The sequence below is a fragment of the Chiloscyllium punctatum genome, chromosome 52 (genome assembly GCF_047496795.1).
Source record: "Chiloscyllium punctatum isolate Juve2018m chromosome 52, sChiPun1.3, whole genome shotgun sequence".
NCBI classification, from domain to species: Eukaryota; Metazoa; Chordata; class Chondrichthyes; order Orectolobiformes; family Hemiscylliidae; genus Chiloscyllium; species Chiloscyllium punctatum.
This window is the reverse complement of record NC_092790.1, coordinates 36472632-36496656: the sequence shown is the minus strand read 5'-3', so window position 1 is coordinate 36496656 and position 24025 is coordinate 36472632. Positions and strand designations below refer to the sequence as shown.

The window sequence follows — 24025 nt, the reverse complement described above, 5'->3', positions numbered from 1 at the left end:
AAAGATATTGTTGTGTTCACTCTCCCAATTATTGTGAATATCGATGTGTATTTTGATTTGATGTGATTTTTCTTCAACATGAAGTTTTATTGTATTTCTGATCACAGTAATAGTTAAATTTTTTAAAGCTAAAAAAATTCAAATTTGTGACTTTTTTGTCAACAAGAAAAAAGAATTTACATGCGTATGTTCTTTTCTTTATCAGAGTAAATTTTGAATTGTTGGAAGTTATACATATGTGTAAGGAAGGGGAGCTGCCTGCAGCTGAATAGTCACATTGAATGATTTTTTATTGCGATTACATCCTGCTGCTAATCATTCTAGTTATCTTTTCATTTCAGGAAAAACTGCTTTAAACATATTCCACAGTTGTATTTTGCATGAATTTACAATAAGCGCATGGTATGTGTATTTATCTTTCTTTCATTTCCATGATTTTAATTTTTAAGTAAGAGCATATGTGCTTAGTACCATATCACAGCAAACCCGTTTGGAAATATTGAATCACTTAATGTGTCAGTGTTCTAAAATAGATTACCAATTCATTGTTAGTCCAACAATCACACAGTAATTTAATTTAGGTTTTGTAACAAATATCGTGAGATTCACATTTCAATTTAAATCATTATTTCATAGTGCCAATTTTACTAAGAAAAAATTATCTTTTATTCCAGGTCAACACAACCACAAACCAAGCAATGATCCCTCATCCAACACTGACAGGAAATATCTGATATCTTCTCATTTGAATGTTCACAGAAATCATTGGATTCATATTCAGCCTTACAAATGAAGATACATCTGATTGTTTTCGACTCCAATTCTACATGTTGCGGATTGTAATATGACATTTCTAATCATTTTAAGTTTACAGTGACTAGTTTTAACACTAATTGTTACTTATATCTAATATGTAATCATTGATCAAATCAGTATAGTCGGCTTTAAGTGTGGAATTAAGTCTCAGTGACGTAAGCATATTGCATGGTACAGTTTCCTAATGGTAGCGAATGTTGATTTTTATCTTAATGCTGAAATCCTTATTGATTTGCTGCTGTAGGGAAGCCCTGAGCAGCCTGCCTTGGAATTAAAACACAAAATGGTGGAGGGGAGATAAATAAGACCAACAGTGTGTTTCAGTCTTAAGTTAAAAAAAGAACATTTTGTACAATCCTACTCCAAGTCCATAAGCATGCAATTCCAGACAGTCATATTCCAGATAGTGATAAGAGAATGCAGGCATACAGAAAAATGACCAACCCTGACTTTCATTAATGAAAGAATAATTGTCCCAGTGAATGAATAAACACCAACTGCAGGATAGAGCCCAGCTAACTTCCACAGCGGCTGTCAGGGAAACAGGCAGGGTTTGATTGTCAGAAATAGTTACTATTTTAAAATTGCTCAGAACATTTAAAACTTTTCTAATTACATATTCTTGAGAATTGTAAATAAGGCATAGTGAGAGGCCCAAAGGACTGCAGAAATTAATTTTGTAATGTGAGGAAATAAAATGCACAGAGATCCCAAGGCCTGGAGATTATAGCACCTGTAAAACACCATGAACCAATAGGAAATTCGGGCTATCCATATTGATGTTCATCCAAGATTAGGTGTTCTACAGGATTGGGTGTCTGTATCATGATGGAACGACTGTAACCACATTGCATGTGGACATTGTAATACAGAAGGTGTGTAAAAATACTGCTTTTTACTGTACACATTAGTGTGTCATGGACCTCCCTTCCTAGATTGGCCTCGGGGGGATGATCCCTGCATTAACTGATTGCAGCATGAGTAAACATCTTCCACTTGCCTGAGTTCGGCCTATCTCCTCAGTCTTCATTCCCTGTCAGGGGAAATCACTCCTACAGCTATGGTGACATTTAAATTCAATACAAACACTTATTATCTGTGAAATTATTCCTTGCAGAGCGATATCATTTTCATGTTAATTTTTTAAATTTTTGTTTTCAAGAAAACAATGGAGGAACATCCATTTGTTATTTAGTTCAACTTATACTAAATTTTAAATTATTGACAGGACTACACATGGGGGTGGCGGGGGGAAGAACGATTCTTCAGCTCAAATGTCACATTAGGTGACAATTTCCATTTTTCAAATCATGTGACCTCCAAAATGATATTTATTTTAATTTCATTTTGAGGTAGTTTTATTTTCTTCCAACATTAGTTGTCAATGAACAATAATCACACAATTATTAGTTTTTTTTGCTACAAAATGACTTCCTGTACCAAATGTCATTGACTCTATGTTTAGTGCATAATAATACCCACTTTCCCATCCTCATTATTTTCTTCCTAGTTCTGACATTTATCTAAACATTTATCATGATAAAAGTTACATTAATAACATAGACATGAACCAACCAAAAAAAAGTTGAACGATGTTCAATTGTTGCTGAGATTTTTTAATTATTAAAGCCACGTTTTATATTTTAATTTTCAGTTTATTTATCTTAATGAATAGACAATCGACATCAGAGCAAAGTGCATTCAAAATATTAAGTCAATTTATCTATCAGGATTTTAGAAACAATTATCAATTACAATAATTACGCAATACTTTAACTTAGGCTTTATAACAAGTACAATGTGCTTTTAATACCTTCCATATTTCTTAGTGTGAGTGCTACAACATTAAAACTTGTTTGATAAGGCCAATACGCCCACAAAAGACCAATAATTGCCATTGCAACATCATTTGTAAGTATCTGACTTTTGCTCATTTGAAAGATCACAGTCTTCTCAGCCATTGAAATTCAGAGAACACCAGTTAATTTACACTGCAATATTTCTCTTCATTTCTGAACATTACTCAGTGGAATAGTAAGAGGAGATACCTCATTATTCTTAAATTCATTAATAAAATATTTCAAATCGATTTGTTGCCAAAACCTAATAATTGTTCAATTCGGTAAGGGGTGTACATGTGGAACTATGTTTTCATATAATAACTAATGCAAGGACATTGCAATGCACAATCACTCAATCATTCTAAATATTGCTTTTCATTTTAAACTTGGAAACACTTTTGAATTGATTTGATTAGAAATCACTTCAATGTTAACATTTATTGTGTTTTTAATCACAATAACAATTGAATATTTTTCACGTGCAAAATCATTGAAATCCCCATGAATTTTTTGAAGCACACAAAAAAGGGTTGGCATCTCTCTTCTTTCATTAAACAACCACAGGAAATGGTGACTTAGAAATTGTGTATTTTAGAAAGAATGAAAGTTGTCTTCAGCTGAATAGGCACATTGATTGACCAATTCATCATTTTGTTCCAATTTACGTGTAGATCAAAAGCATTGTAATTTGCATTTCTGAAAATGTGGAACTTATGAACATATAGAATAATTATATTCATTTTTATTTATAATGCATAGTAATCACACAATTCTGTCAAGTTGTCGTTCCACAAGTGATCATAAAAATCATGTTAAATTAAGACATTTGTTAACTCCCATCATTATTGTAAATTACTACTGAATTTTCAGAAGATTGTACACAGTATCCAACCATTTAATTCCAATCCAATTATCGCAATAAACATCTGATTAGTTTTCAGCCCTGCCCAGCCTGGTTGGGAATGTTATGAAGGAATCTAGTGCAACTCTGGTCGTGTATCTGTTACCAGACCAGAGTTGTCTGGTCGTGTCTCTGTTACCAGACCAATTTCAATTCCCACCTTGCACAGAGCTGTGCCAGAGCAGCTCTGAATGTTGAGAAGAAAATATCTCAGAATCGAATGAATTGCCTTTCAATTCAACATGAGATATGTTTTCATTTGTTGTTCATTCCAATAATCACAGTATCTGCTATATATATTCTTCAGTCCGCTAATAACAGAATGTATCTAATTACACTCAATCAATATTCTTTGCAAAATATTTGATAATGTTGCATTCACAAAGATGAAATATGCAAAGTAAAGATAGAACTTGATGCTTCAAAGGTATAAATATTAGAAAAAAATTAAGTTATTCTTCAGTTAAATAAACAAATGCCACTTCCTACTATATATCAATTTTTAGTTATTGATCTGTTTATGAGTTGTCTGAAATTTGTTTTTAGTTTTCCATTCATCTATTTATATTGAATGTACGATTGAAATGTTCTGAAAATATCCGAGTGCATTCATTTGAAAATTGAATTTGCATATTTCTCTCTAATCCAGTTTATTGCATGATGACTTAACAGTGTTTTGTTCAGCAAACCTCCTGAATTCCGAAAAATTGTCTAATCTTAAATAAGATCTTTCACACCCAGTTATCAGTCTGTTCCTAATTCATGTAAATATCTAAATTTATTGAAATCAATGTTCACACAAAACAGTGCACATAAAGCGACACAAAGATATTCATCATCAGCTGATTACTATTCAGTGGAATAACCTGAGTAAGTATCTTATTGTTCCTAGGACAAATGACAACAATAAACATTTATTTACTATTCTATGCAGTTAATGCAATTGAGGTGCTATATTTCAGCTCAGTCGTTAATGTTGATTTATATTGTTTAAACCAATACTACTTTATCACAGATATTGACTATACTACAATAATGTTGTAAAGCAAATCTTTGTCAATCTAACAATCTTTAAGCTCCTTTTTTGTTGTGTGTGTACAAGAGACAATTCAAATTATAACCATTTTTATTACAAATTGAACAAATACTGCATTTTAAATTTGTGAACTTCCCACATTTTTGCAAAAGGGTTAGCCTTCACTGTATATGTCACATTTAAAAACCTGCTATTTCAAATAATGAGTGCTACAAAATGATTATTGTTTTCATTTCATTGTGAGAAAAGAACTGCTTTGACCATGTTGATTTTTTTGGCATTTCTATTCCAACATTATTCATCATTGTACAAAAATGACAATATTATTAAAATCACATATACGCTACATGTCATTGACTACATTGTTCAGTTTCAAGCTCACTTTCATGACTTACGAATTCTCTTCCTAATTCTGACACAAATCTTTCAACATTGATAATAATATTGATCATTTAATTGATGTAACATATCTCTACAAGGAATCCGTCTAATGGAAATTCACAATTCTTGTATTACGTACATTTTTTACTTAAAAAAAGAATTTTGCTCAATAATCACTGAATGGCTCATTTTTCTTCAATCCATAAAGCTAGGTACAATGTTTTATGCCTCAATTTACTGATCTTAATAAATATCCAATCAACATCACAGCAAAATGCTTTTGAAATATTGATTCATTTTAATTCTTCAAAATACAGCATTCATTATCAAGTCATTGCCATTACAATAATGGCACAATTATTTTTAAATAAGTCTTTTGAACACATACAATGAGATTCACATTTAGATTTAATCCATTATTTCTGAGTACTAATAGTACAGTATGAAAATGCCTTTATTTTTCAGGTCACCTACCCCACAAAGGAACCAATGACTTCCCATCCAACGTCATTGCAAGTATCTGATGTTAGCTCATTTGAATGATCACGGTCATCTCAGTCTTAAAATTCAGGAAAATGTAATTACTTTTAACTGAATTAATTCCAGTTCATTTCCAGACATTGCTCAATCACTTGCAAAAAGAGATTATTCATTATTCTTTAATGCATTGACAGACTTTGATAATTCAATTGTTGCTGATTTAGAATAAAAATAATAATTATTCAATCTAGTAGGTCGCGCAAATGTGGATTTACGGCACAGTATATGAACCACTGCAAATGTATTGCAGTGCACAATCTCTCAATCATTGTAAATATCAATTTTTATTTTATCTGTTGAAACATAGTTGAATTCAATTGATTATATTTGACTTCAATGCTCACATTTATTGTGTTTGTAATCATAATACAACTTACGGATGTTTCATGCAACAAAATCAAATGAAAAAGAATTAACATCTCTATTCTTTCATTCAACAATGGCAATAAATTTTCATTTTTTAAATTTTGAACATTTTGGAAAGAAGGGATGTTGTCTTCAGTTGAATTCTTGCAATCACTCAACTAATTCACAGTGTCCGCTACTTATTCTCTTTGGGTTCCTATGAAAAGAAGTTAACTAGTTATTCTGGTTGTAATTTCCTGGAAAATATTTGACAAATGTTGTGGTTTTAAAGCTGACAAGACTAAGTGCTCGTAAGTCATCAGTTATTTTGTTAGAAACAGCTTGATTCAAACATTTCGAACACAGACACACACATACACACACACACACGCACACACACATTGTTATTCTGCTGTGTAACAAGAGGGAAAACAAGTCGCTTTCTTCGGCATTAAGTAAATATATGCCACTTCCAATTATTCATTAGTCAGCTAATTACCTACATTTGTCATTAAAAATTGCAATTCGTCGAAACATTGTTATGAACTTTGATCAAATTAAACTTTTAATTATTGTTTATTCATGAATTGGCGGGATTTTGTATTTTTTATTTTCATTACACCTATTCGTATTGAATGCAAGATTGACATTCTTTGACAATGCCGGAGAGTGTTCATTTGAAACTTGTTTTTGACGTATCTTTCACTGATTTTACTTATTGCAAAAGATTACATGGTACCTCAGTGGTTAGCAATACTGGCTCACAGCGCCAGGGACATTGGTTTGATTCTCTCCTCGGGGGACTGTGGGGACTTTGCACGTTCTCCCCAAGTCTATGTGACTTTGCTGTGGTGTCCTCCCACAATCCAAACATGTGCAGGTTAGGTGAGCTGGCCATGCTAAAATGCACATTGTGTTCAGGGATATGTGTATTAGTCAGCAGTAAATATGAAGAAATATGATTGGAAAAAGTGTTTGGGTGGGTTACTCTTTGGAGGGTCATTTTATTCAAACAAATGGCCTGTTATCGCACTGAGGTAACAGGGATGCTTTCGTGGCATCGCTAGTATTAAGGTGCAGCCCGAGATATAAGCCATGTTGGAACTGAAACGGAGGAATCTCCAGAGAGGCTGCAGAATGACATCGCATCCATTTGAGTTTCTTTAAATCACTGACGAGCAGGAAAATGTAAACGGCGAGGGCGAGTGGGGAAGTGAGGAAGTTGCAGCTGTGGTGAAAGTCCAACGGTCCTTCTGAGAGTGTAATTTCTTTCATTGCTGTTGCTGATTGAATGAGCCACTAACGTGCGAACTGCTCCAAAATATGATTCAGAACCTCTGGTACCAATTCTCGCAAGTTGAATAACGACAGACACCTTCCAAATGAGGTCTTTCACAGACGACTTTGGGGTACATTTGACAGACAGACAAGTTCAGGAATCCGTGGTGCGCTGTGACACCAGCGCATCAGCTTCTTCCCTGTCTTTGAACCGAGCCGCCTGCGCAAGGAATGCAAATGCGGTAATGCTTTTCTTGGGACGGATCAGAAGGCGGTAAATACACTCTCAAACAGAATGTCATATGATCAGAACCAGGTTGGAGAAAAACTTTACAATGCTTTGCACTGTTAGTAAATGGAAAATGGAATTGCATTGCATTGCACTACGAGAGAAGATTTATTCAAGCAAACTCGAAAGCAGGTTTGCACATGGGAAAGCAAGCAAGAAAGCTCCGTTCTTGTCTGTCAAAGGCTGCAGTTGAAGAGCAAAGCAGTTTCTGCCCAGTTTCGGACTGGGGACCTTTCGCGTGTAAGGCGAACGTGATGACCACTACACTACAGAAACCAGCCTCGGTCGCCCCCCGCCCTGCGGCTCAGTGGCATACAGCACTGAAAGTTGAAGCCATTCTACCTTTCACCTTTCTGTTTCCATGAGCTCGTTGTTTAATGGGACTTGTTTAATTTTGGCGATGTGGTGAGCATGGACGAGATACACCGAAGTGTCTGTTTCCACGCGGTGTACCCCAATAACGTTGTGTTGCTCACACCTGCTTTAAAGAATTACGTGTTCGCGGAGCTTACCGTCGCAGTCTGTGGCAAAATCATTTCATCTGTTCGACTGCTCACGGGAAATGTAGTAATGTGAAACACTGCAGAAACGAATGACACCCTTAATTTTGTTCCGACTGACCATACTCTGTGAAAGTTTCCCAGATTCTCAATTGAGGATTTTTGCAGCTGGAAGTTACCTCAGAAACCCTGTTAATTCGTAATGGATTGAGCGAATCGCAAAACAGAAAGCATTTAACACGGAACACAAACAAAACTGGAAAACCAAATGCATTTTCAGACACAGCGAGCATGAATGCTAAATGTGAGACAGTCCGGGGGCATGAGCCATAAAGTAATCACACAACTAACAACAGGGCAATTCCAAACTACTCTTTCAAACATACTGGAGCCTGAGTGCACCACCACTTCCCAGACAATGCTGCAAAGAGACAAAGAAAGAACATAATAAGAATGGGCCATAAAAAGTGAATTTCACCAATCGCAGTCTCGATTAGATTACCTTTCCCTTCCGATGACTCCAGGACGGAAATGAAGGAAGTGGGAGAAATTCAATAACATATGACATCGAAATAGATTGGAACGATTTTCTCATTGGCCAGAAAACCAAATAACGACGAGTCGACTCACCGTAGGACTCTGTTTCGCAACAGCGATGAAATAACAGTCTCCATTCGGTTCCAGTAAAAGCTCAACTTGCCTGGAACTGAAAGCAACAGTAGAGCTGCTTGCGATTTTCCTTGCGGGAGGCGAACACGATCACGACAGCACAGACACTTTGGAAAATTCGGCACTTTCCCACACCGCAGTCAATTCCCCGGGAAGCAAATCCATTTTTCTTCTGTTTTAAACAGAAATGCAGCAGGGATTGAAACAGCATTTTAACAAGCTGTGCCGGCGGAGCTGTTCAGCAGAAACAGCAGCGGTGGGATTCGAACCCACGCCTCTGTCGAGGCGGGAGCCTTAATCCAGCGCCAATGTTTTGCACTGTAAGTAAATGGAATTGCATTACATTTCACAACGAGAGCAGATTTGTTCAAGCAAATTCGAAGGGAAGGTTTGCACATGGGAAAGCAAGTAAGAAAGCTCCGTTCTTGTCCATGTAAAAGGCTGCCGTTGAAGAACAAAGCAGTTTCTGCCCAAATTCGAACTGGGGACTTTTCGCGTGTGAGGCGAACGTGATGACCACTGCACTACAGAAACAAGCCTCGGTCGTCCCCTTATTAGCCATGTGATTGCATAAAGGGTCTGTACTGAGTTGTAATGGTCCATTTTCTATGATTCTTACTCCCTGTATTATCCGAGCAGTTCCATATTGGGCCTGTACTGCGGTGTAATGTTCTATGTTCTCTGAGACTAACTTCCTTTTTTAGCCGAGCGGTTCCACGAAGGGCCTGTATTGCGCTGTAACGCTACATGTTCTATGAATCTAACTCCCTGTATCAGCCGAGCAGTTCCATATTGGGCCTGTACTGCACTGCAATCTTGTATGTTGTATTTGTCAAACATCCTTTATTAGCCGAGCAGTTCCACGAAGGGCCTGTACTTCGTGATAATGCTCCATGTTCTTTGAATCTAACTTCCTGTATTAGCTGAGCGGTTCCATATAGGGCATGTACTGCGCTGTAATGTTCTATGTTGTATTCGTCTAATGTCTGGTGTTAGACAAGGGGTAGCATAAAGGCCTGTACTGCACTGTAATGCTCCATATTCTGTGAGTGTAACTTCCTGTATTAGCCGAGCAGTTCCATAAAGGGCATGTGCTGTAATGCTCCATGTTCTATCTTCTGGTTATCCTAGACCAGTATGGGCCGAAGGTGCTGTCTTTATGCTGTCAGACTCGATGACTCTATGATTCTATGACATTTCCTTTCCCAGATAATGACCTGATAAGGCACTGCAAAGTGTCAAAGTGGTGGAGACAGGCCTTTCCATGAGATTTTATGATGTACAATGAGTGATGATTTCATCTGGGAATCTGTTATTACAAGAACCAGTTTTGATCGGCTCTATCTCAGTATCAACTCCACACAGTGAGAGGATCGTGAGGACTATATTCATGACGGTCCCCACAAGTTGATCTTGGGGCCTGTAGGAATCCTAACACGTATGCTGACCAGTGAATGTTGGCTTTCAGTTATTGGAGTTTAAAAACAATTTGGCTGATTTCGCAATGAATGTATCAAGGAAAGGGTACTCCATTTCAGTGGTGAATTTTAGCATCAGGTGGCGATCATCGAGCTTTATAAAGAAACTCTTTAATGCAGATTCAAATGTCGCAAACATGTCATCTACATGTTGAAGATATGCAAATGGATAGAGGCTAGGTATCATGCCATCAGAGATGTGTTTTGCATGGTTACCAATAAAGATGTTAGGAAGAGTTTTCCCTCAAGAATATCCCATGGCAACACTATCTATTTGGTCAGACACGTTGTTATTGGAACTGAAGTCAACTGCACAAGGTGCTCAGTTCATGTGTATCATAGACTCCCAACAACGTGGAAACAGGCCCATAGGCTTAAGAAGTCCACACCGATCCTCCAGACAGTAAGCCACCGAGACCCATTCTCCTATTACTCTACATTTATCCCAGACTAATGCACGTAACCTGGAACACTATGGGCAATTTAGCACAGCCAATTCACCTAACCAGCACATCTTTGGATTGTAGGAGGAAACCCATGCAGACCTGGGGAGAGTATCCAAAGAGACACGGGGGACAATATTCACACAGACATTTACCCAAGGCTGGAATTGAACCCAGAACCCTGGTGCTGTGTTAACCAGGAAGCCATGATGCCACCAGAAAGGAAAAAAGAGATGATGTTTGGTGAACACTGAATCAGACACAAGTGGTATGTCTGAATTTCAATGGCTTATTTGAACTGTAATAATAATAAGCTGGCAATGTTGAAAGAGCACGTGGGCATGTTGTCACTCTCAGAACGTAGCTCTCATGTGGTCTTCGTAATCATGAGGGACTCCTTCACTGTGCATGTGGAAAACTCATTTAGATATGATTATAATAGTTTCACAAAGTATTCAGCCAATTCAGGCTGTGCAGATTCAGTAACAGATATGATAGGACAGAAAAGGGACATCGATTTTACATGTCATGGGGAACCCAGACTTGGTGGGTGCAGTGAACCGTGAGAACAATTTCTATCATTGGCATCATTCGGCAGGTTACCACCTTCAAACACGCAAGATCAACAGCTGGGAGCATCTGCGCATGCGTTAGAAGCAACAAATATAATTCCGCAGGACCCTGGTTCATGTAGGCAAACAGAATTTTTACAGACATTGCACTTATTCGATAAGAAATGCATCATGGAGACAACCAACCACTGCTGTATCCCCATGCTGACACCCCGACCAATCAGAGTCCACCTATCGGGTCTGAGAATTAAGATTGACGGCTAACTGTTTTTGCTGCAATGCCATTTTAATGATGAGCTAGCCAATCAGCATCACCTTTCACATTTCAACTCCTTTTGCAATGTTTTCGAAACAATAGAACTGGTTGCCACCTGTACGTGAGCAATATTACTGATATAGTTTGCTTGAAAGACTGGGATTACAGTTTGGGATAAGGTTGATCACTTTTTGTTGCCTTAGAAATTCACCGTAAACAGAGTGGCTAGAAATTTGGTGAGTTCAGTGAATCTCTTTCTAAAAGTTCAAATTTGTTTGACTTTGAGACATAACAGCTTAGCTTTAATAAACATTCATTAGTGCACAAAACCCATCCATTCTGCAGCCGAGCTTTGAAACTGTCCTTTTAAGAAATCACCACAATTACAGGAATACTGTGAAGTTCAGAGACACAGAAAAAACTACACCAACAAAATTTATGCTGGGAGAAAGTGAGGACTGCAGAGGCTGGAGATCAGTGTCAAAAAGTGTGGTGCTGGAAAAGGAACAGATGGTCTTGAGGAAGAGCTTATGTTGGAGACATCGACTCTTCTCATCAGATGCTGCCTGACTGGCTATGTTTATTTAGCTCCACACTTTTTGAACAAAATTATCAATTATAAATTCCACAATTTACATCCCACAGGACCTCAAGTAGTAATCAATGTCATGTTACAGTGCAGAAGGTGGCGGTTTGGCACATCGTTTCTGTTCCAGTTTGTTAAATGTTATCTTTTTTATTAATTTGTGGGATGAGGGTGTTGTTGTCTCAGCCAGCATTTATTGGCCATCCCTAATGGTGCAAAGAGCAGTTCAGATTCCACCACATTGCTGTGGGTCTGGAAAAACATGGAGACCAGACTAGGTAAGGATGGCAATTTCCTTCCCTAAAAGCCATTCCAGAATAAGTTGGGTTCATGATTACTCTCATACTTGCAGAATTTTCTGAAATTCAAATTCTATCATCTGCCATGGCAAGATTTGAATCTGGGTCCCCAGCACATTACCTGGGTCTCTGGATTAGCAGTCCAACGATAACATCACTGGGTCATCGCTTGACCTGCAATATTAGATTATGCAGAATAGCACTTATTCTCTAAACTGCAGTGAACAGCAGTCCCTGTGTATGCTATACTAAACAGCAATTTCTGAGTATATGAAACAGAAGTCCCTGTGTGTATTACAGAGAGTAGCTGTCCCTGTCTGTATTATAGAGAAGAGCAGATCATGTGCATATTGCCGAGAACATTTGTTCCCATGTATTTTCTAACCCTTTCAAGTTTCATAACATGCTTTGAAGAGAAAGAAAGCCTGATATGCAACACAATAATCCAAAAGTAGCCCAACCAATGTGCTGCACAGCTGCAATATGACCTCTCAACTCCCATATTCAATGCTCTGTCCCATAAAGGAAAACATACTAAACACCTTCTTCACTAACATATCCATCTGTGACTCCCCTTTCAAGGAACTATGAACCGTGTTCCAAGGTCTCATTGGACACTCCCCAGGACCTTACCATTAAGTGTATAAACCCAGTCCTGATTTTCCTTTCTAAAGTGCAGTAAATTAAACTTCATCTGCCACTCCTCAGCTCAGCAGCCCATCTGATCAAGATCCTGTTATACTCTGAGGTAACCTTCATCGCTGTCCACTCCACCTCCAATCTTGGTGTCATCTGCAAATTAATAAATATACCTCTTATGCTCACATTCATATAATTTATATAAATGACAAAAAGCAGTGAACCCAGCACCAATCCCTGTGGCACCCCAATGGTCACAGGGCTTCAGTCTGTAAAACAAACCTCCACCACCACCACCATCTGTCTTCTAATTTCAAGCCAGTTGTGTATCAAAATGGCTAGATTTCCCTGTATTCCATGTGACCTAATTTTGCTAACCAGGCCACCATGAGGGAGCTTGTCAAAGCCTTCGTCAATCCTCTTTGGTGATTCTTCAAAATACTCAATCCAGCTTGTGAGACATGATTTCCCATGCACAAAGCCACATTGACTATCCCTAACCAGCCCTTGCTTAACCGGATGTGTGTAAATCCTATCCCTCAGGATCCCTCCAATAACTTGCCCACAACTGATGTCAGGCTCACCGGTCGATAGTTCCTGAGAATAGCAGGGTATAGCATAGAGAACAACAGTCCCTGTGAAAACCGAGAACAGCAGTCACATTGTATAATGCAGAGAACATGAATCCCTGTGTCTAATATAGAGAACATGAGTCCCTATGTATAATACAGAGAATAGCAATCCCTCTGTCTATTACCAGTGCATGTGTAGAATATAGAGAACAGCAGTACCTGTGTATAAGAAAGAGAACAGCAGTTCCTGTGTCTTATCTGGAGAACAGCAGTACCTGTGTATAATATGGACAACAGCTGTCCCTGTGTATCATATAGAGAGCAGCAGTCGCTCTGTCCAATGTAGAGGTCAGCAGTTCTTTTCCCTGCGGTGGGGGGTCCAGAACTAGAGGGCATAGGTTCAGCATGAGAGGGCAGAAAAAAATCAACAGGATGTAAGGGGCAACTTTTTCATTCAGAGGGTGGTGCATGTATAGAATGAGATGCCAGAGGAAGTGGTGGAGGCATTTAAATTAAATTAAACTAAATTACAGCATTTAAAGGGCATCTGGTTGGATATATGAACAGGAAGGATTTAGAAGGATATGGACCAATGCTGGCAAATGGGACGAAATTAGGTTAGGATATCTGGTTGCCATGGACGAGTTGGGCTGAAGGATCTTTTTCTGTGCTGCACATCTCTCTGACTCTGTGCCTTAAATACATCAGATCTTTGCTTCACATTGTTCTTAAAATCTCTCATTTAATACATCAAAGTGACTCTCATCATCATCAAAATCCGAACTGTTGATTACTTCAATAGCTTCATGTTCTCCCTTTTGTTTTCTGAAATGCCGTTTGCCATTAGGTAGAGCTGGTGGGCAACTTTGTAAAACTTTTGTTGTTGGGAATTGGAGTTGGTGGGAAGGGGCAGCATGTACCAGGGATGAAGTGACAACATTAAGAGTGAGTGCTGAACATAACACGCAGAAAGACTCAAACGAATCGGATGGTAGAACAAGCTGATTAGCACGAAGGCAAGTCTGACTTGACTAACCGAAAGCTTTCCGTATTCGGATCATAAAGAATACAACATATAAAAAATAAATCTACTGTTCGCCTTTTTTAGTGGGGACGTGCACCATTCCCCGAAACACTGCAATACTGGGATGATGCGTGAAGTTATCGGAGCAAGCTCCTGACACAACTTCGTCCTGCAAAAATCAGATTAATATTCAGTCCCTAAATCAGGGACTTATCAGATATTAAAACTGACAAGAACAGAAATTTTTTTTTATTTCAAAAATATACTTTATTCATAAATGATTTGATGGTCTGTACATTGGATCATGCCATACATATGTCAACATTTACATACACAGATTCGACTTTATTCTTGTCCTTTACAATCCTGTGCATTTTTTCAATCTTGTATATATACATATATTTGGCTGAGGCATCAGCAGAGCCCAAAAAAAACGTCTGTATGGGCCCCCTGTTCTTCTTTCGGCACGCCGATCTTACACGGTGGTCTTTCCCCACCGCGCCTTGGCGGCAGCTGCCCCAAGCTTCAGCGCGTCCCTCAACACGTAGTCTTGGACCTTGGAATGTGCCAGTCTGCAACACTCGGTCGGGGTCAACTCCTTCAGCTGGAAGATCAACAGGTTTCGGACCGCCCAGAGAGCGTCCTTCACCGAGTTGATGATCCTCCAGGCGCAGTTAATGTTCGTCTCGGTGTGAGTCCCGGGGAACAGGCCGTAGAGCACGGAGTCCCGCGTCACGGCGCTGCTCGGGACGAACCTCGACAAGCACCACTGCATTCCTCTCCAGACTTCCTCTGCATAGGCACATTCTAGAAGGAGGTGTGTGACAGTCTCGTCCCCCCCGCAGCCACTTCGAGGGCAGCGTGCGGTGCGGCAGAGAGTCCGGGCGTGCATAAAGGATCTCACAGGCAGAGCCCTTCTCACCACCAGCCAAGCTACGTCTTGGTGCTTGTTGGAAAGTTCTGGCGATGAGGCATTCTGCCAAATGGCTTTGACAGTCTGCTCAGGGAACCGCTCGACAGGATCCGCCCTCTCCTTTTCCCGAAGGGTCTCAAGGACGCTACGTGCTGACCACTTCCTGATGGACTTGTGGTCAAAGGTGTTTTTCCTTATAAATTTCTCCACGAAGGACAGGTGATACGGAACGGTCCAATTACTCGGAGGGTTCCGCGGCAGCGAGGCCAGGCCCATCCTTCGCAACACCGGGGACAGGTAGAACCTCAGTAAGTAGTGACACTTGGTGTTTGCGTACCGGGGATCCACGCACAGCTTGATGCAGCCACACACAAAGGTGGCCATCAGGGTGAGGGTGGCATTGGGCGTGTTTTTTCCCCCATTGCACCGGTCTTTGTACATAGAGTCTCTTCGGACCCGGTCCATCTTTGATCTCCAAATGAATTGGAAGATGGCCCGGGTGACTGCGGCGGCACAGGTCCTGGGGATAGGCCAGACCTGTGCCACATATAGCAATACTGAGAGGACCTCACACCTGATGACCAGGTTTTTTCCCGCGATGGAGAGCGACCGTTGCCCCCATCTGCCTAGTTTCTGTCTCATCTTCCTGATCCGCTCCTCCCAGGTCTTGGCGCACGCCCCAGCCCCCCCGAACCAAATACCCAGCACCTTCAGGTGGTCAGTCCTGACGGTGAAGGGGATAGAGGATTGGTCGGCCCAGTTCCCGAAGAGCATGGCCTCGCTCTTGCCTCGGTTTACCTTGGCCCCCGAGGCCCGTTCGAACTGGTCGCAGATGCACACGAGTCTGTGCACGGACAGCGGATCCGAGCAGAAAACAGCGACGTCATCCATGTACAGGGAGGCCTTAACCGGCAGGCCCCCGCTGCCAGGAATAGTCACCCCTCCCAGGCTCGCATCCTTCCTGATGGATTCGGCAAATGGCTCTATGCAACACACAAACAAGGCGGGTGAGAGGGGGCATCCCTGCCTGACTCCAGATCTTACAGGGAAGCTATCTGATTCCCACCCATTGATTGAGACTGCACTGACAATGTTGGTGTAGAGCAGTCTGATCCAATTTCCGATTCCCTCCCCAAAGCCCATTTTGGAGAGGACATCCCTCATATATGTATGCGATATCCTGTCAAAGGCTTTCTCCTGGTCAAGGCTGATGAGGCAGGTGTCCACCCCCCTGTCCTGCACGTAGGCGATCGTATCCCTGAGGAGTGCGAGACTCTCAGAGATCTTCCTGCCCGGTACAGCACAGGTTTGGTCCGGGTGGATCACCGATCCCAGAGCAGACCTGACCCGGTTGGCGATGACCTTTGACAGGATTTTGTAATCTGCATTTAACAGTGAGATCGGTCTCCAATTTCTAATTTCCTCCCTCTCCCCCTTCCGCTTGTAGACGAGGGTGATGATGCCTTTCCTCATGGATTCACTCATGGTCCCTGCCCGGAGCATACTGACATACACCTCCAGCAGGTCCTGGCCGATCAAGTCCCAAAGAGCGGAATAAACCTCGACCGGTAAGCCGTCGCTTCCGGGAGTTTTATTCTTTTCGAAGGACTCGAGGGCCTTGGTCAGTTCATCCAGAGATAGCGGCTGGTCCAGCCTCTCTCGTGTTCCGTCATCTAGGACCTCCGTGATAGAGGACAGCAACGACTGGGAGGCCGCGCTGTCGGTCGGCTTCGAGTCATACAGGCTGGCGTAGAAGGATTTGCTGATCCTCATGACGTCAGCCTGAGATGACGTTACCGAGCCATCTTCTTTCTTCAGGCTGCTGAGCACGGAGCTCTCTTTGTGCACCTTCTGGAAGAAGAAACGTGAGCACGTCTCGTCCTGCTCCACCGAGCGGACCCTGGACCGGAAGATTATCCTGGAGGCCTCCGAGGCAAAGAGCGAGGCTTGCTGGCCCTTCACCTCCTTGAGGTCCTCCGTGACATCCACCCCCATCGTCTGCAGCAGGAGCAGGTTCTGCATACTTTCCTGGAGCTGGGACAGTTTTCCCCGCTCTCTCTCGCCTCCTGAACACCTTTGAGGATGAAGAACCTCTTGATGTTCCCTTTTACCGTTTCCCACCAGTCCGCTGGAGACTCAAAGAGGGGCTTCACGGTTCTCCAACCTGCGTAATCCCTCTTGAGCTCTTCGATGTTTCCCGGGGTCAACAGCTTAGTGTTCAGTTTCCACGTTCCCTTGCCCGCCCGCTGTTCGTCCTGTAGGTGACAGTCGGCCAGCAGGAGGCAGTGGTCAGAGAAGAACACCGGCTTGACGTCGGTGGATCTGACCGAGAGCGTTCGGGACACAAACAGGTAATCTATCCTTGAGCGGATAGACCCGTCTGCCCGTGACCAGGTGTATCTACGCTGCGCTCCGTCTGCAGGGGCGCTGAAGACGTCATGCAGCTTGGCGTCTTTGACCGTTTCCATCAGGGCCCTGGACGTAGCGTCCGGTTTACTGTCCCCCCCGCCGGATCGTCCATCAGCATCAATGATGCAGTTGAAGTCTCCGGCCAGAATGACCAGCCTGGACGGAGCCAGCAGCAGTGGAAGCTGTTGCAGGACGGCCAACCGTTCACTCTTACCCACTGGGGCGTACACGTTGATTAGTCTCACGGGAGCGTTTCTGTATTTGACGTCCACGACGAGGAGGCGCCCGCCCACCACCTCCTTAACCTCGGAGATGGTGAAGTTGCCTCCCCGCAACAGGATACCCAGGCCGGAGGCGCGGCTATCGTTGCCCCCCGACCACACTGACGGCCCGTGGGCCCACAAGCTCGACCATCTCCTGTAACTGCTGAGGTGCGGTATCCCACACTCCTGCAGAAACAGGATATCGGCTTTGACGTTGGCCAGGAAGGCCAGCGTTGAAACACATCGCGTAGCCGCTTTAATGCTACGCACATTTATGCTGGCAATTTTAAACCCCATTTTAACAGTTTACGGGGTTACCAGTGTCCATTTTCTTCTGGTCTTGCTCCAGTGGGGTAGCTGCGTGCATCCCCGTGGTGACAGCAAACTGCTGGACCTTCCCAGGGCTGAGGTAGTTGTCCGGCTCCACGCTGGAGTCATTTCCCCGCTCTGGTGTCATCGTGTCAGATCCAGGGTCCGCATCGCCCCGTTCTCCATCTGACAGCAGGGCTGTCACTGGGATGCTGCTCCCAGTTCCCTGGAGCTGTGGGCCGGTGGGTACCCCTTGGTTCTCACCGGGTAGGGGGAGGCCTTCACCCATCCCCTCAGAGGGATCGTCTTTTCCTTCTTGGGCGGTGTTGCCCTCCTTTCTCCCCACGGCGCTATGCCTCTTCCTCCGGAGGCGACCCTTCTTGCGCCCGTCCTCACCCTCGGAGGAGCTGCCTGTATCCTCCTCTTGGAGGTGTCTCTTCCCCCTTCGCTTGGTGGCTTTGGGGCCCTCGAGAGGTTTCCTTTTCCTGTTTTTAACGATAATCCACTGCTCTGCCTCTTTTGATCCCTCCTCTTCCATTTCCTCCGTCTGTCTTGCAGGAGCTTGGGTCGGCTGCTGCATCTCCCCGCTGTCTGCCGCCTGCTCCTCTACAACCTTCCCTTCCTTCTGGGTGCCTCCAGGCATCGTTCCTTTGCTGATTCGCGGTACCTCGTTGGACTTTGTCGGTCCGCGGCTCGTGTTGCCACCTCCGGCCATCTGTGCGTAGGTGGCGGCTCCTCGTCTTGGGCAGGCCTTGTACATGTGGCCCGCCTCCCCGCACAGGTTGCAGCTCTTTTCCTCCCGACAGTCCTTTGTCAAGTGACCCTCCTGTTTGCAGTTCCTGCAGATGGTCACTTTGCAATCCACCGCCACGTGTCCCGACTTCCCGCAGGTTCGGCACACTTTGGGCTGCCCTGCATATGTCAGGTAGCCTCTGCTCCCTCCGATTGCGAAGCTCGAGGGTGGGTGGAGGATGTTCCCACTGTCATCGGCCCTCAGAGTTACCTTGACCTGCCTCTTACTGGTCCAGATCCCAAAGGGGTCGATCACATCTGTGGCTTCTCCCTCGACTTGGACGTAAAACTGACAAGAACTTTTTTTTTTATTTCAAAAATATACTTTATTCATAAATGATTTGATGGTCTGTACATTGGATCATGCCATACATATGTCCATATTTACAAACACAGATTCGACTTTATTCTTGTCCTTTACAATCCTGTGCATTTTTTCCATCTTGTATATATACATATATTTGGCTGAGGCATCAGCAGAGCCCAAAAAAACGTCTGTATGGGCCCCCTGTTCTTCTTTCGGCAGGCCGATCTTACACGGTGGTCTTTCCCCACCGCGCCTTGGCGGCAGCTGCCCCAAGCTTCAGCGCGTCCCTCAACACGTAGTCTTGGACCTTGGAATGTGCCAGTCTGCAACACTCGGTCGGGGTCAACTCCTTCAGCTGGAAGATCAACAGGTTTCGGACCGCCCAGAGAGCGTCCTTCACCGAGTTGATGATCCTCCAGGCGCAGTTAATGTTCGTCTCGGTGTGAGTCCCGGGGAACAGGCCGTAGAGCACGGAGTCCCGCGTCACGGCGCTGCTCGGGACGAACCTCGACAAGCACCACTGCATTCCTCTCCAGACTTCCTCTGCATAGGCACATTCCAGAAGGAGGTGTGTGACAGTCTCGTCCCCCCCGCAGCCACTTCGAGGGCAGCGTGCGGTGCGGCAGAGAGTCCGGGCGTGCATAAAGGATCTCACAGGCAGAGCCCTTCTCACCACCAGCCAAGCCACGTCTTGGTGCTTGTTGGAAAGTTCTGGCGATGAGGCATTCTGCCAAATGGCTTTGACAGTCTGCTCAGGGAACCGCTCGACAGGATCCGCCCTCTCCTTTTCCCGAAGGGTCTCAAGGACGCTACGTGCTGACCACTTCCTGATGGACTTGTGGTCAAAGGTGTTTTTCCTCATAAATTTCTCCACGAAGGACAGGTGATACGGAACGGTCCAACTACTCGGAGCGTTCCGCGGCAGCGAGGCCAGGCCCATCCTTCGCAACACCGGGGACAGGTAGAACCTCAGTACGTAGTGACACTTGGTGTTTGCGTACCGGGGATCCACGCACAGCTTGATGCAGCCACACACAAAGGTGGCCATCAGGGTGAGGGTGGCATTGGGCGTGTTTTTTCCCCCATTGCACCGGTCTTTGTACATTGAGTCTCTTCGGACCCGGTCCATCTTTGATCTCCAAATGAATTGGAAGATGGCCCGGGTGACTGCGGCGGCACAGGTCCTGGGGATAGGCCAGACCTGTGCCACATATAGCAATACTGAGAGGACCTCACACCTGATGACCAGGTTTTTTCCCGCGATGGAGAGCGACCGTTGCCCCCATCTGCCTAGTTTCTGTCTCATCTTCCTGATCCGCTCCTCCCAGGTCTTGGCGCACGCCCCAGCCCCCCCGAACCAAATACCCAGCACCTTCAGGTGGTCAGTCCTGACGGTGAAGGGGATAGAGGATTGGTCGGCCCAGTTCCCGAAGAGCATGGCCTCGCTCTTGCCTCGGTTTACCTTGGCCCCCGAGGCCCGTTCGAACTGGTCGCAGATGCACACGAGTCTGTGCACGGACAGCGGATCCGAGCAGAAAACAGCGACGTCATCCATGTACAGGGAGGCCTTAACCTGTAGGCCCCCGCTGCCAGGAATAGTCACCCCTCTCAGGCTCGCATCCTTCCTGATGGATTCGGCAAATGGCTCTATGCAACACACAAACAAGGCGGGTGAGAGGGGGCATCCCTGCCTGACTCCAGATCTTACAGGGAAGCTATCTGATTCCCACCCATTGATTGAGACTGCACTGACAATGTTGGTGTAGAGCAGTCTGATCCAATTTCCGATTCCCTCCCCAAAGCCCATTTTGGAGAGGACATCCCTCATATATGTATGCGATATCCTGTCAAAGGCTTTCTCCTGGTCCAGGCTGATGAGGCAGGTGTCCACCCCCCTGTCCTGCACGTAGGCGATCGTATCCCTGAGGAGTGCGAGACTCTCAGAGATCTTCCTGCCCGGTACAGCACAGGTTTGGTCCGGGTGGATCACCGATCCCAGAGCAGACCTGACCCGGTTGGCGATGACCTTTGACAGGATTTTGTAGTCTGCATTTAACAGTGAGATCGGTCTCCAATTTCTAATTTCCTCCCTCTCCCCCTTCCGCTTGTAGACGAGGGTGATGATGCCTTTCCTCATGGATTCACTCATGGTACCTGCCCGGAGCATACTGACATACACCTCCAGCAGGTCCTGGCCGATCAAGTCCCAAAGAGCGGAATAAACCTCGACCGGTAAGCCGTCGCTTCCGGGAGTTTTATTCTTTTTGAAGGACTCGAGGGCCTTGGTCAGTTCATCCAGAGATAGCGGCTGGTCCAGCCTCTCTCGTGTTCCGTCATCTAGGACCTCCGTGATAGAGGACAGGAACGACTGGGAGGCCGCGCTGTCGGTCGGCTTCGAGTCATACAGGCTGGCGTAGAAGGATTTGCTGATCCTCATGACGTCAGCCTGAGATGACGTTACCGAGCCATCTTCTTTCTTCAGGCTGCTGAGCACGGAGCTCTCTTTGTGCACCTTCTGGAAGAAGAAACGTGAGCACGTCTCGTCCTGCTCCACCGAGCGGACCCTGGACCGGAAGATTATCCTGGAGGCCTCCGAGGCAAAGAGCGAGGCTTGCTGGCCCTTCACCTCCTTGAGGTCCTCCGTGACATCCACCCCCATCGTCTGCAGCAGGAGCAGGTTCTGCATACTTTCCTGGAGCTGGGACAGTTTTCCCCGCCTCTCTCTCGCTTCCTGGACACCTTTGAGGAGAAAGAACCTCTTGATGTTCCCTTTTACCGTTTCCCACCAGTCCGCTGGAGACTCAAAGAGGGGCTTCACGGTTCTCCAACCTGCGTAATCCCTCTTGAGCTCTTCGATGTTTCCCGGGGTCAACAGCTTAGTGTTCAGTTTCCACGTTCCCTTGCCCGCCCGCTGTTCGTCCTGTAGGTGACAGTCGGCCAGCAGGAGGCAGTGGTCAGAGAAGAACACCGGCTTGACGTCGGTGGATCTGACCGAGAGCGTTCGGGACACAAACAGGTAATCTATCCTTGAGCGGATAGACCCGTCTGCCCGTGACCAGGTGTATCTACGCTGCGCTCCGTCTGCAGGGGCGCTGAAGACGTCGTGTAGCTTGGCGTCCTTGACCGTTTCCATCAGGGCCCTGGACGTAGCGTCCGGTTTACTGTCCCCCCCGCCGGATCGTCCATCAGCATCAATGATGCAGTTGAAGTCTCCGGCCAGAATGACCGGCCTGGACGTAGCCAGCAGCAGTGGAAGCTGTTGCAGGACGGCCAACCGTTCACTCTTACCCACTGGGGCGTACACGTTGATTAGTCTCACGGGAGCGTTTCTGTATTTAACATCCGCGACGAGGAGGCGCCCGCCCACCACCTCCTTAACCTCGGAGATGGTGAAGTTGCCTCCCCGCAACAGGATACCCAGGCCGGAGGCGCGGCTATCGTTGCCCCCCGACCACACTGACGGCCCGTGGGCCCACAAGCTCGACCATCTCCTGTAACTGCTGAGGTGCGGTATCCCACACTCCTGCAGAAACAGGATATCGGCTTTGACGTTGGCCAGGAAGGCCAGCGTTGAAACACATCGCGTAGCCGCTTTAATGCTACGTACATTTACGCTGGCAATTTTAAACCCCATTTTTAACAGTTTGCGGGGTTACCAGTGTCCATTTTCTTCTGGTCTTGCTCCAGTGGGGTAGCTGCGTGCATCCCCGTGGTGACAGCAAACTGCTGGACCTTCCCAGGGCTGAGGTAGTTGTCCGGCTCCACGCTGGAGTCATTTCCCCGCTCTGGTGTCATCGTGTCGGACCCAGGGTCCTCATCGCCCCGTTCTCCATCTGACAGCAGGGCTGTCACTGGGACGCTGCTCCCAGTTCCCTGGAGCTGTGGGCCGGTGGGTACCCCTTGGTTCTCACCGGGTAGGGGGAGGCCTTCACCCATCCCCTCAGAGGGATCGTCTTTTCCTTCTTGGGCGGTGTTGCCCTCCTTTCTCCCCACGGCGCTCTGCCTCTTCCTCCGGAGGCGACCCTTCTTGCGCCCGTCCTCACCCTCGGAGGAGCTGCCTGTATCCTCCTCTTGGAGGTGTCTCTTCCCCCTTCGCTTGGTGGCTTTGGGGCCCTCGAGAGGTTTCCTTTTCCTGTTTTTAACGATAATCCACTGCTCTGCCTCCTTTGATCCCTCCTCTTCCATTTCCTCCGTCTGTCTTGCAGGAGCTTGGGTCGGCTGCTGCATCTCCCCGCTGTCTGCTGCCTGCTCCTCTACAACTTTCCCTTCCTTCTGGGTGCCTCCAGGTACCGTTCCTTTGCTGATTCGCGGTACCTCGTTAGACTTTGTCGGTCCGCGGCTCGTGTTGCCACCTCCGGCCATCTGTGCGTAGGTGGCGGCTCCTCGTCTTGGGCAGGCCTTGTACATGTGGCCCGCCTCCCCGCACAGGTTGCAGCTCTTTTCCTCCCGACAGTCCTTTGTCAAGTGACCCTCCTGTTTGCAGTTCCTGCAGATGGTCACTTTGCAATCCACCGCCACGTGTCCCGACTTCCCGCAGGTTCGGCACACTTTGGGCTGCCCTGCATAT

The 24025-nt window shown here is 45.2% G+C and overlaps 1 long non-coding RNA gene and 1 pseudogene across 11 annotated transcripts in view; one reads left to right on the top strand and one right to left on the bottom strand.

Moving 5' to 3' along the window:
• Positions 1-5987, top strand: part of LOC140470988 (uncharacterized) — a 55917-nt gene extending 49930 nt beyond the window's left edge. For all 11 annotated transcript variants that reach the window (XR_011956832.1, XR_011956830.1, XR_011956828.1 and 8 more), the window contains one exon: positions 675-5987. This is a non-coding gene — a long non-coding RNA (uncharacterized lncRNA). The remainder of the gene's footprint in view (positions 1-674) is intronic.
• Positions 5988-14551: 8564 nt separating this feature from the next.
• Positions 14552-14729, bottom strand: LOC140471013 (U2 spliceosomal RNA; annotated as a pseudogene).
• Between the last annotated feature and the right edge of the window lie 9296 nt (positions 14730-24025).